The sequence below is a fragment of the Nilaparvata lugens genome, chromosome 1, assembly GCF_014356525.2.
Source record: "Nilaparvata lugens isolate BPH chromosome 1, ASM1435652v1, whole genome shotgun sequence".
NCBI classification, from domain to species: Eukaryota; Metazoa; Arthropoda; class Insecta; order Hemiptera; family Delphacidae; genus Nilaparvata; species Nilaparvata lugens.
In genome coordinates this window covers 79,670,426-79,682,504 of record NC_052504.1, presented here as the reverse complement: position 1 = coordinate 79,682,504, position 12,079 = coordinate 79,670,426, and positions in this window count along the sequence as shown.

The window sequence follows — 12,079 nt, the reverse complement described above, 5'->3', positions numbered from 1 at the left end:
AGCTATGCCAATTTATTCGCTACGTTTTTTGAGAACGGACAAGTAGAGATGAAGTTGATGGAAGAATAAAAAAAAACTACAAAACTTTTCGATATTAGAGAGGAGCTCGACAGATTCGGCTTGTCATTGGTTACTCCATTCATCCGTTCTCAAATCTGCTTGCTAATTCTCTTCTATTGATCCCATCTGCTTCTTCTTCATCCGAATCTGAATTCGGTTCATCTTGCTAGAATGTCTTCATTTTGTAGAGGTGGATTACAAGATCTTTTACTCCCTCATCCTTTCTCTCTCCGCTTTCTCACTCCTGTCTCTTCTTTCATCGCTTCCCCCTTTCCATTTGATACATTAATTTGATACAATCTACCTGAATTTTCATGGAGATCGATATCTCCTAATCAAATTCTTGTCTCTGTTATTGCTGCTGTGCAGCTATTTTATCATCGAAAGACACTGGATAATAATTCCTCAATAATACCTCTCGTTTTCAAAGCATCTGACGATTTTAGAATCACTGATGTCACGGAAACATGCTTCTTCAAAACGAAATAATGGAACGTATAATCGACGTAAATAATAAATAATCGACGTAATCTGAATGATCAGTTTGTGATCGAACGGATATTGTCTATTCGATTTATTTATGAGGAAGAGAGAAGCTTGTTGTGAATAATTGGGAATGCTCATTCGAAATTTGTGCAACATTGTAAATCAATTTACATTACGCTCCCAAATCAGAGCCAATATCAGAGCCAATATCCATTGAACAAACATTGAGGAACGGAAATCACTTCTCTTCCATAACGAATTCTTGAACATTTCCAGATTAATGATATTGGAAATGAACTGCAAATTAGAATCTATTTAAAGAGTTACATATATAATATTGTCCTACACCATCTTATTTGGTAAAATTCAATGAGCTCGATATGAATTAACGACGTTGAATTGGACATGAATTGTAACTAGATTGTAATTCCAGAACAAGTTAAATGGATGGTATAGAAAATCTATAGCCTTCTACACAACATGTTAATACAAAATTATAATATCATGGAATCTATCTCTCAGAGTTCTATTGTATTCGATCGAAATATTGAAGTTTCATAATCGAAGAAAATACTTTCGCATCAATCTTTTTTCGTATAATTTGGTTCTTTGTCGATTTTCACTATCAAAAAGCAGATCAACGACAGGTTCAAGGTTGGTTTTGCTCAGTTCTCTAATTCTGCCGATTAATCTACTTGGAAACAAATCACAAATAGGCGAGTTGACAAATACAGATGGATACTTTATTCCCCAATATGGACAGTTCGTGCCTAATCTGGAACGGCTTCAAATTATTCAAATCACACACCGAACAGGTCGCGTTTTAATTTTATCGAATTTTAAGTATGCAGCGCGACTCTTAATTTGCATTCCCTATGGATGCTGCCCTCCCATATTCCCTATCACCAACTTAATTTATTGAGATTGAGTTTTATTGTGCCGAATAAATTACAACCGCTAGTGTGATTTGGTTTGGTTGATTCATTTTGCAGTTTCAATTTGGTTGACGTAAATTGAACGTTACTTACAATGAATACAAATTGTATTGGTATACCGTATTTTGGAGTATCTCTGTTCTCACTGTTTGATTCACATACGTTTTCCTGTACAATATTGTTTTCTCTGTACCTGTTATCTTCTGTTTTTTTAGCTGGTACACTCTGTCAAGAACAAGGTTTGATTAACTGGCAAGGATAGACAATGTCATTGTTTGTTTCACAATTTCCATTGGAATGATCTTTGGATCTCATTCTCGATTCAACCTCAACGGTGATATCATTTTTACTTTAAAATCAGAATCAAGAAATGCTTCAGATCAGTTTTGTTGAACTCATTTACACTATTGAATTCAATTAAATTGAATCTGAAGCATTTATTGATTTTGATCATGAAGTGAAAATTATATCACCGTTGAGGTAGAATTGAGAATGATATCCAATGATTCTTCTGTTGAAACTTGTGAACTGAACAGAGTTTAACAGAAATTAAAATCATCTGAATTTCAGTTTTAATATTTTCAGCACTTCAATTCGGAGAACTCATCGTCCGTTCAGAGATTATCTCTAATTTTAATATCCTCTCCATTCCTGTTCCTCATTTCAAGCTATCGTGTAATTATCTTATATCATAGATCTTTTCACCTTTGTAAAGGGGGTTCTGATCTCTCAGGATTATTATTGAAAATCATCGAAGTTTCTTGTACGAATTGATAGAATCATTTTTCACTAATTATAAATACCTTCACGTCCTCTAAAGAGCGCATACTTATCATTATTTTTCAATCGTGATTCCCCATTGAACCGTTTCTTTCCATTCAACGATTGTCCTTTCGCTAAGTACGAACGAGCTCCCCAATTTTAATCTTTAATCCTCAGTGCTTTCCAGGCGCTAGTCACCCATGAAAATCTCGTTCTCGGTAGTTCCAGGAATGATCCCGAGGGAAGCAAGCTTTGACTAGTATTGTCGTGGGCATGTCTGTGAGCCCAACAGCGCACAAAATGAGATAGCCATTCAAGTGATTTTCTCCGAAGCCTCTGACATTCCGCCACCGGCCACGGATAATCCGAAACATCCCAGCAGACTGCTCGACCCCAAAACAACAGAACGCCGCTCGCACATTGAAGATTGTATCCATAATTAATCCTATTAGCTCGGACTTCATGACATCAGAGGGCTACAGTTAACCTACAGCGATGAAGAGGAATCCCATTCCCAAATGCCTCAGATTTTCCACTGGAATTACAAGCTCAGCTGCATGGAAAGGAGGGCCTCTCTACAGTGTGCCAGAGATAATGCATTCAGTACAGTACTTGTAATGTAATAGTACTTGGCCCGGATTATATTCGAAAACTACATCAGTTCGACAATAGCTCATATTAATACCTCATATTACGAATTAATACAGATATAAAGATATATTTGAATAGTTTAGAAGTCAGTTAATATCAACAAAAGTGAAAATATCACTGAACTGGAAATATTTTACCGCTCAAATCAACTTTGTCTAAAATACGTATTAATGAAAAAAAAACATAATTCATTACCAATAGATTTAATTTATATTTGAAATGAATATAAATACTGCTTCTCATTATCATGAATGAATGATGAATTCATTTATTTATTTACAATGCAAATGACACTAATGTAATAACATTTGTAGATAAAATAATACCGTAGTCCTTGTGCTATTTTTCTTCCAAATTTATAGGTGATGACAAAGTCCAAGATAAAATTATTGAAATAATAATTCATAAGATAGAATTTATTTATAGGATTTATTCATTTTATAAGATAGAATTATTAATAGAATTGCAATATTTTATTATCACTGAATATCAATATTACATGTGGATGAATGTTATCTGTAAGATATGTGATCTTTTACAAAGTTATACTTTCAATAAATCACCCTCAACTCTTATTTACAGAGAATCTATTTGTAAAAACTTGGAAGAATGTTTAAAAATAAGAAATGAACATAAACTTATTACCGTACATGTAGTGAGCTGATTGAGTAGCAAATATTCCTATACTATTCTGCAACAATACAACTCCCAATAAATGCATGTCAGTGTGTCATGAGTAAGTAAGACTGCACCTTTAATTGGCATTAAGGTTTAAGCGGCAATAATGATCTAGTGGAAAACTGGTAAGAATGATCAATGCATTAGCGGCGATAATACCGTTTGTCAAAACTTGCATAGTCGAAAGCGGACAAGGTTTCTAGCTGCATAATTGTCAAGGTCGGAGCCTAGATCTGGAAACACCTTTGTTATCAATGATGCTGCACCAAGTGGGGCATGCAACATTAGTCCTAGTTCACTCCAGTTGGGAACTATTCCACAACTCATGTATTGCCTTCTAACTAGTGCCTTCTTAACTAGGCTCTCATACTCATTAATGAACATAATATTATTTATTCTCCAAGTTCTGATTCAAGTTATGGAAGAAAGGAGAAATGAATAGACTAGACGTAGCTAATTTTCATTAAATCCGTGAAAATGAGGATCAGTTACATAACAATGAAAAGACATACTGGGGCTTCAGCTGCTCTGCCACGGTGATAATTCACTGTACTAATCAACATTAGTGAATGATAATTTAATTTTTGGTAGAAAGGCTTCTGATTGTGTATTTTGTTGATAGCCTAGGCCTACAATAAATATACGAGAAAAGTTTATTCAATTGTTATTTAGCTGTTATGTACCTAAGGTGAACGTGATATTTTCGAGCTCAAAATTTAAGTGGTTTTATTCTTTATTTTTTGAATTCAAGTTTGTTTCATGTTTCTACGAAAGTTTTATTATCAATCTATCTATATTTAAATAGTTAATTTTATTCTAATTTATATTTTCATATTGTGATTTGGTGTAGAAATTGAAATTTCTATCCTCTTATTAAAAATCCATGTTTGAATGGAAACGTGAGTGATAATATAAGTTTCTTGTCAGGGATTATTTCGGACCGATATTCTGCGATATGATTAGATACGAGTAGCTATAACCAACGAATATCGCTGCAACCTAACTGATTCAGGACTTGTGCCAGGAAATTCAGGGCCAACCTTGATAATTCCAGCCTCTGACGTGACTCAACCACTGCTTTTAGGCAGGACCAGGAGGGACCAACAAGCTTAACGAGTTCAACCGAAAGACAGGAATAGCACGCTGTAAATCTCGATCAGGGATACTCTCTCATCCCTTCGTCAGACCAAGATTATGTTTCGTAGTATTTCGAAAGTCCTATGAAACTTGAACATCAGCTGGCTGTAAGATGCACATAAACTTTACAGAAATGGACGGCGTTTTATATGATTATCAATAAGGTACGTCTAATCAATAAATTCATCATACAGTTGAAGTTTGTATACAGGACTCGTATATTCTCAAGAAACAGGCCACTCAGGGATTGAGCTCGAACAACCAACTTTTCACAGCTTCATCCTTCCTATAAATTACCACAATATAAATTATTGATCGATTGAGCTTCAAATTTGTGGTTTACATACTGGCTTATACACTAATATAAAATAGCTTACAATGCAGCAGAGTTTTAGATGAATATATATAATCTAAATTAAAACTCATAACTATTGAACTGTACATGATAAGAAAATAAAACAATTTGGAATTACTATAAGATAATATTGTTTTGCATCTTAATAAATTGTCAGAATATTCTCCCCAGTAGCTCTCTACCAAAATAATAAGAGATGGATATTCTCTAGGATAAGAGATGAGTTGAACTTCAATTCACAACATACTCTGAGAGTCCTTATCTACTGTACATCCACTGAGAGTACACAATAGTGAATATTTGATAAAATATAATTATCAACGATTAAACATTTTCATAATATTGTAGTACATCACAGAAAATTTGATTGATAAAACCCCTTTCGTTACTATTTTCACTCAAGTGCTATTGTGATTTTGTCAGTCGGGACTAGAAAAAACCCAATCATTGATTTTAGAATATGGATTCTAGTTTCCCAGATTTCGTAGCTACTTGGAGAATTTGTTGTTCACAATACAACTCTGTTAAGTTTATTTCTTGTAAATTATTTCAATAATATGAAATGATCTATAATATGTTATAGTTGAACGTTATACGTCAATATTCAAGTATCTGTTATATCTAATTTAATTATTAAAAATTGTAATGGGTGAATATTTTCGCCTTGGGCTAATTGCATCCAGTATTATTAAAGGAAGAAAAATGCAATCCGGATGATTTTCAAATGTCTTGAGGCGAATGGATCCAATTCAAGGTACAAGAATGCAATTGGGATTCCACCTGCCAACTGATTCGGAACGTATATGTTTTTGATGAATGCGCATGCGCCATAAGGCATTAGGCTTGACAGAATGTGAGCGACCTCGAGATGCCAGGTAAAGGCAAAGCCAGGTCCACTTCGGCTAACTTCTACTTGGCTCAGGCTTCCTTCCCAGGCCCAGGGCGATCTCATACGTCCACCGGTCGCCCTCAACCAATAATATCACTCATACATATATTCCAGCAAAAGTAGATATATTTGTATCCAGTTCTCTCAACAATAACTGTATCGTACAATACACGCTGATACGATTTATGACACAAAAAATTATTCTGCCGATAATTATAGCTCACAGCCAGACTTAACAGTTTCCTCGAACGAGGCTAAAATAATAATAATCTAGTTTAACTGCTTTTAATCATAATAAAAGTTATAGGCAAACCACCCAGCCAAGCTGAGCCTGGCTACCACTCGATCATAATTATGAAGTAAATAGAGGTCTGGAAACATCAAATAATTCTCCACAGCTAATTGAATAGGGTTCCAAGTACTGTTCTTCAGTACTGTACAATCCTTACTGTGTGATTATTGATACATTCCAAGCATAGATATAATTATATGAGTATACAGTTCATAATATTGAGTTCTATGCTTCCGAGAGTATTGAAATTGCGTAAATCAATCGTATTTCAAGGCCAATTTTATCCGTAGAAGTGAAGAATGTGGAAGAAGAAATTGAAAATTAATTTATTGTTCTAGTTCTTTGCATTATTTAGTCTATGGTGGTAAATGCTTCTGTAGTTTATCTCATGAAGAGATATTGCTGCTCTTATTGGGTCAAACTGTCATGGAATGTTTTTGATGAGTGGTGATGAGTGGTCAAGTAGTATGTTATAATGATTGAATGGTGAAAATCAAGCTGAATAATGAGATAAATCTAGTGGGAGCACAATTGATATGCAAATTTGGGGAAAGTAGAAATGAATTGAAGAATATTGATCATTTTTCGGTTTAAACCTGCCAAGAGGTTAGTGATCATAGCAAGAGAGTAGCACATTTGACTTGTAGCAGAGACAAAGAGACATAGAGGATAAAAAAAGAGAATATGACGAAAATTAACTGGTGATGGGGATTGAAAAGAAAATCAAGTACAACAGGAAGAAAGGACATGTATAAAACTGAGGTAGTGAAAAAGATGACGCTATGATTATGATGAGGATGACGATGATGATGATGATGATGATGATGATGATGATGCTGCAATAAAGATGCATGCCTTCAGTAATGAATGAATGAATGAAGAAGAAGAACGAGGACGGAGAAGAAGAAGAAGAAGAAGAAGAAGAAGAAGAAGAAGGAGGATTCAGATTCAGATTCAGATTCCTTTATTCATGTGTTTAACAAAACATAATTCAACTTACGTTCTAGCGTTAAAAATAAATACCAGTAGCGGTAAAATGACATGGTGAATCAATCATATTAAACTGATGAGTTCTACAATAATATTGAGCAAGAATAATGATGAAAAATGCAAAAGTTAAGGTACTACTGTAATGTTTTCACATGAAACGGTGAAGTTTGGACCTTAAGAAGTCCATTCTCAGCACTTAACCGTAAAAAAAGAAAATTGAAAATTCAAACGAAATATTATGTCTAAGCGAAAAAAAATCAATAAGTAAAAACCAAATCATAGAAACGATAAATTAACAGAAAAGAGTAAATAATAATAAAGAAAAGTTAATTCCCAATAATTGGAAATATTTGTAATAATATTATTATTTTATCCAAAATAAGGGAAATTATTGTACAAAAGAGATTAGTTCATATAAGTAACAAGATAATATAATTATAAAAGTTCATGGAGGAATAATAATAATTCTAATTGGGGAGTTATGAAGGGGAAATTATAATACAAAAAAGAGGGAAAGGGATATAGAATAAGGTTGCTATAATCCACTCGAGGAAGAGTTAGAATAAGAAACAATCTTAAATGTAGCCTATACACATTTTTATGCTAAATTTACATGAAAGAAATAAAAAAGAGAAAAACCATAATTTTTACTTGGGAGTGGAGGGAAATGATTATAAAGGATAAGAATAGGTATTAAGGAAGGTTTAATTGAATGTCATGCTGCTCTAGGGTTGGACAGTTTCAACCATTTTTTCTAAAAGATAATGTCTCAATGTACGGGTGAAGCCCGCTCGACTCTCTATGGACCTAATTTGATTTGGGAGTGCATTCCATGCACGACAACCGCTAACAAGGAAGGATTTTGTATAAATAGTTGTTCGATGATTTGGAATTCTTAGAGTATTTTCACCTGTTCTAGTGTGGGAAGCATCAATTCTCCTACCTTCAGATACAAATTTAAAATCGTTTTTGAAATAGATTTTGATATAGTTCACCATATTTTAAAATGTCCCTGAAAGGGACAGGCTTGATTAACAAGCTTGATTATACGAGGACGGAGAAGAAGAAGAAGAAGAAGAAGAAGAAGAAGAGAGAAGAAGAAGAGAAGAAGAAGAAGAAGAAGAAGAAGAAGAAGAAGAAGAAGAAGAAGAAGAAGAAGAAGAAGAAGAAGAAGAAGAAGAAGAAGAAGAAGAAGAAGAAGAAGAGAGAAGAAGAAGAAGAAGAAGAAGGAAGAAGAAGAAGAAGAGAAGAAGAAGAAGAAGAAGAAGAAGAAGAAGAAGAAGAAGAAGAAGAAGAAGAAGAAGAAGAAGAAGAAGAAGAAGAAGAAGAAGAAGAAGAAGAAGAAGAAGAAGAAGAAGAAGAAGAAGAAGAAGAAGAAGAAGAAGAAGAAGAAGAAGAAGAAGAAGAAGAACAGTGACGGAGTGGGTGATAAAGGGGAGGAGTTGGTGGAGGAGGAGGAGGAGTATGATGGGGAGGTGTGGGAAGAGGAATAGGAGGAGGAGCAGAATGAGGAGGAGTGGGAAGAGGAGGAGGAGGTCTGGAGGGGGGAGTAGGCGGAGGTGATTGAAAATCATGCAGTCATCAATAGTAATATCAATGAATTAGAATACTCTTGTCAATAGAAGTTCATTATCAGCTAGAGTGAACAATATTATTTCTATCTCTTGTTGAATTAATTCAATCAAGTTACATGAATAAACTCTGTGTATAAACTCTGGCTCAGGATTTTTTGAGGGAATAATGAATATTTATGTATTCACAAAAGAGACTGAAGTTGCTCGGTCTTCATAGCACGTATTCCAATACTTCAACAGCCGCAAATCTTCATTAAGCTTTTGTTCTCCATTCTTTTAAAGCTCTCTCTCACTCTTCGTACATGCACTCATTCTGTTGTACAAACGCAGAAGAAGTCAGCGTCTTTGATTATGTACAGTAGAACAGATCATTAGACCACCATTTAACAGGGAATAATAGTTCGATTAATCAATTATCCAAGGTGAAATAATATATTTACTTTGCTACTACTTTTACATCTCACACATTGCGAATTTTGTGATAACTGTGGTTTGTGCTGCACTTACCACTGAAAAAATCCAACTGAAACAAAGAAAAAAGCATGGAATTCATGAATGGATTATGAAATTATTATATGATATAAATTTATTCCTGTCACTTCAAATAATGTTAAGTGTTGTTAACTTTGAATGTTTGACATGAATTTCTTCTGAAAAATAGAACATGGAATGGGCGGAGAGATTATGAGATTATAAGATTTAAAGTACTCCCTGCTACTTTACATATCTTTCAATATTTTTTATGATTATATGTTATAGATAAAATGAGATTATGATGATATAAATTTCTTCCTGTTACAGGGTGACGCAGGGGAGCTGGACATTTTGAACTCTGTAGTTGACAGCTCCGTAGAGCCGGCATTTTATTCGACATTTCGCACAATTTGATGTTTGATTCGAACACACTGTCATTTGATAACTGCTGCACAGATGATATTTTGACAGTTTTACTAACTTGGCACGTCATAGGTTTGTCCCTGTGGGGATAGGCCTATCACTTAAAAGCAAGGTGTATCTTACATGTCACACAACAATCCTGATTAACTGAAGACGAACATCGAAAATTGAAATCATTGCCATTTCTCAAGAATTCATGTTCATTCAAGAGTTTTCATAATATCTTTCCAATGTCATCTTGAAGAGTAAAGAGGTATTTTGAAAATTATTATCATAAAAACATGAATGACATGATAAATCAACTGTCATATTGCTGAATTATTTGTAGCACAAAAACTGATAATTAAAACTATATTAAGCAAACCCAGGCTCTATCCAACGGATATGGTTTTTAGTGATTTTAAGGTCATGACTATACGTCAATTTATACATAAAAACCGTAATTGAGTACTTAATAAAATATAGATCCGATTCTCCTCTCACAATAAACTCTACACTTAATTATTATAATCTAAGGGCCACTGCTAACAAATATGTAACCTATAAAACTAATATTGAATGTATGAGGAGGCAGTTAATTTACATAGGTACTAAAATAATAAACCTCATTTCAAATCACTTTCTCATGGACAATAAGATCAGCGGAAAAATTAAACTGGATATAAAAAACTGGACATACAGTAATTTCTTCTTCCATTTAGATATATAACTCGAGATTTCTGCTCCAGCATTGTTTTTTACTTTCCTTGCCCTATTACCATAGGTAAGGAAAGTATTGCTTTCCGAAAAAAATTAAGATACCCCAATTTCTATATTTCTATACGTTTCAGTGTCCCCTGAGTCCAAAAAAGTGGTTTTTGGGTATTGGTATGTATGTATGTATGTGTGTGTGTGTGTGTGTGTGTGTGTGTGTGTGTGTGTGTGTGGTGTGTGTGTGTGTGTGTGTGTGTGTTGTGTGTGTGTGTGTGTGTGTGTGTGTGTGTGTGTGTGTGTGTATGAGTGTATGAGTGTCTGTGTACACGATATCTCATCTCCCAATTAACGGAATGACTTGAAATTTGGAACTTAAGGTCCTTCCCCTATAAGGATCCGACACGAACAATTTCGATCAAATGAAATTCAAGATGGCGACTGAAATGGCGAAAATGTTGTCAAAAACAGGGTTTTTCGCGATTTTCTCGAAAACGGCTCCAACGATTTTGATCAAATTTATACCAAAAATAGTCATTGATAGGCTCTATCAACTGCCACAAGTCTCATATCTGTAAAAATTTCAGGAGCGCCACCCCATCTATGCAAAGTTTGATTTTAGATTCTCAATCATCAGGCTTCAGATACAATTAAAACAAAAAAATTCCACAAAAAAAGTGGAAAAGATTGAGCATGAAAATCTCTACAATTAATGTTCAGTAACATTTTCACCTGAAATTGAAAATAAGCTCGAAAATCGAGAAAATGTGATTATCCAATTGCAAAATGTTGGCAAATGTTGATTCTATTAAATGATTCACTGTGATGAGATAGCAGACGTCATTGTCCTTTCACCAGCTGACTCAGATCTTTGTTTATAAGTGGACTTGAGATAACGTCAGGTGATCAATTCTCATAACGGCAAAGTTGTGTGAGTGCGCCACACCAGATTTATTTTCTTTAGTTTCTTCATTTTTCAGTGGACTCGCCTACCTTCATTTTGAGTACCTATTCCTCTGTTTTCTTCCTTCCCCCCATTTCTCCCTTTCCTTTTTTCCTCATTACTTCTCTTCTCTTCTTTGCCTGCCTATTACATGGGAAACCATAGTTGGCTAGGTATCTTCCTATCTTTTTTTTCTCTTCTCCAACACACCCAACCACAAAGCCCATGGTTTCTTATATTTGTAACATTTTATTGTGTTTTATTTGTTTAGTAATTCTTTGTAATTTGGTTTTGTCTTGTTTTATGTGTTTTTAATAAATTGAATCCATGCATTTTCATTGATAAAAAACTAGAGTTTCCACTCGTGGAATATAGTCATTTCACGTTTCCCGGCGCACTTCTGCATTCTCAGTGAAAAATCACAATTCGTAAAGAGGACTTGTATAGCAAGTTATTCTGTTTTTGCCATTCATTATCAGGAATTGAATAGATAATGTGGAATCTTCAGTACACTCACTTCCCTTTAAAAATTCCCTTTTCACTGGAGACAAATGATATTGTAAAACAACATGTTTCAAATCATGTATTCTGTTTCCAATTCTCTTAATTCATTCCGAAACTGAATTTGTAATCATTTTTGATTCTCTTTATACAAAGTTTCCGATCTAAATGATAGTATAATATTGAGATGTTTTGTTTAAATTTTATCTCAATTATCGAATTATTATAAGGAATTAATA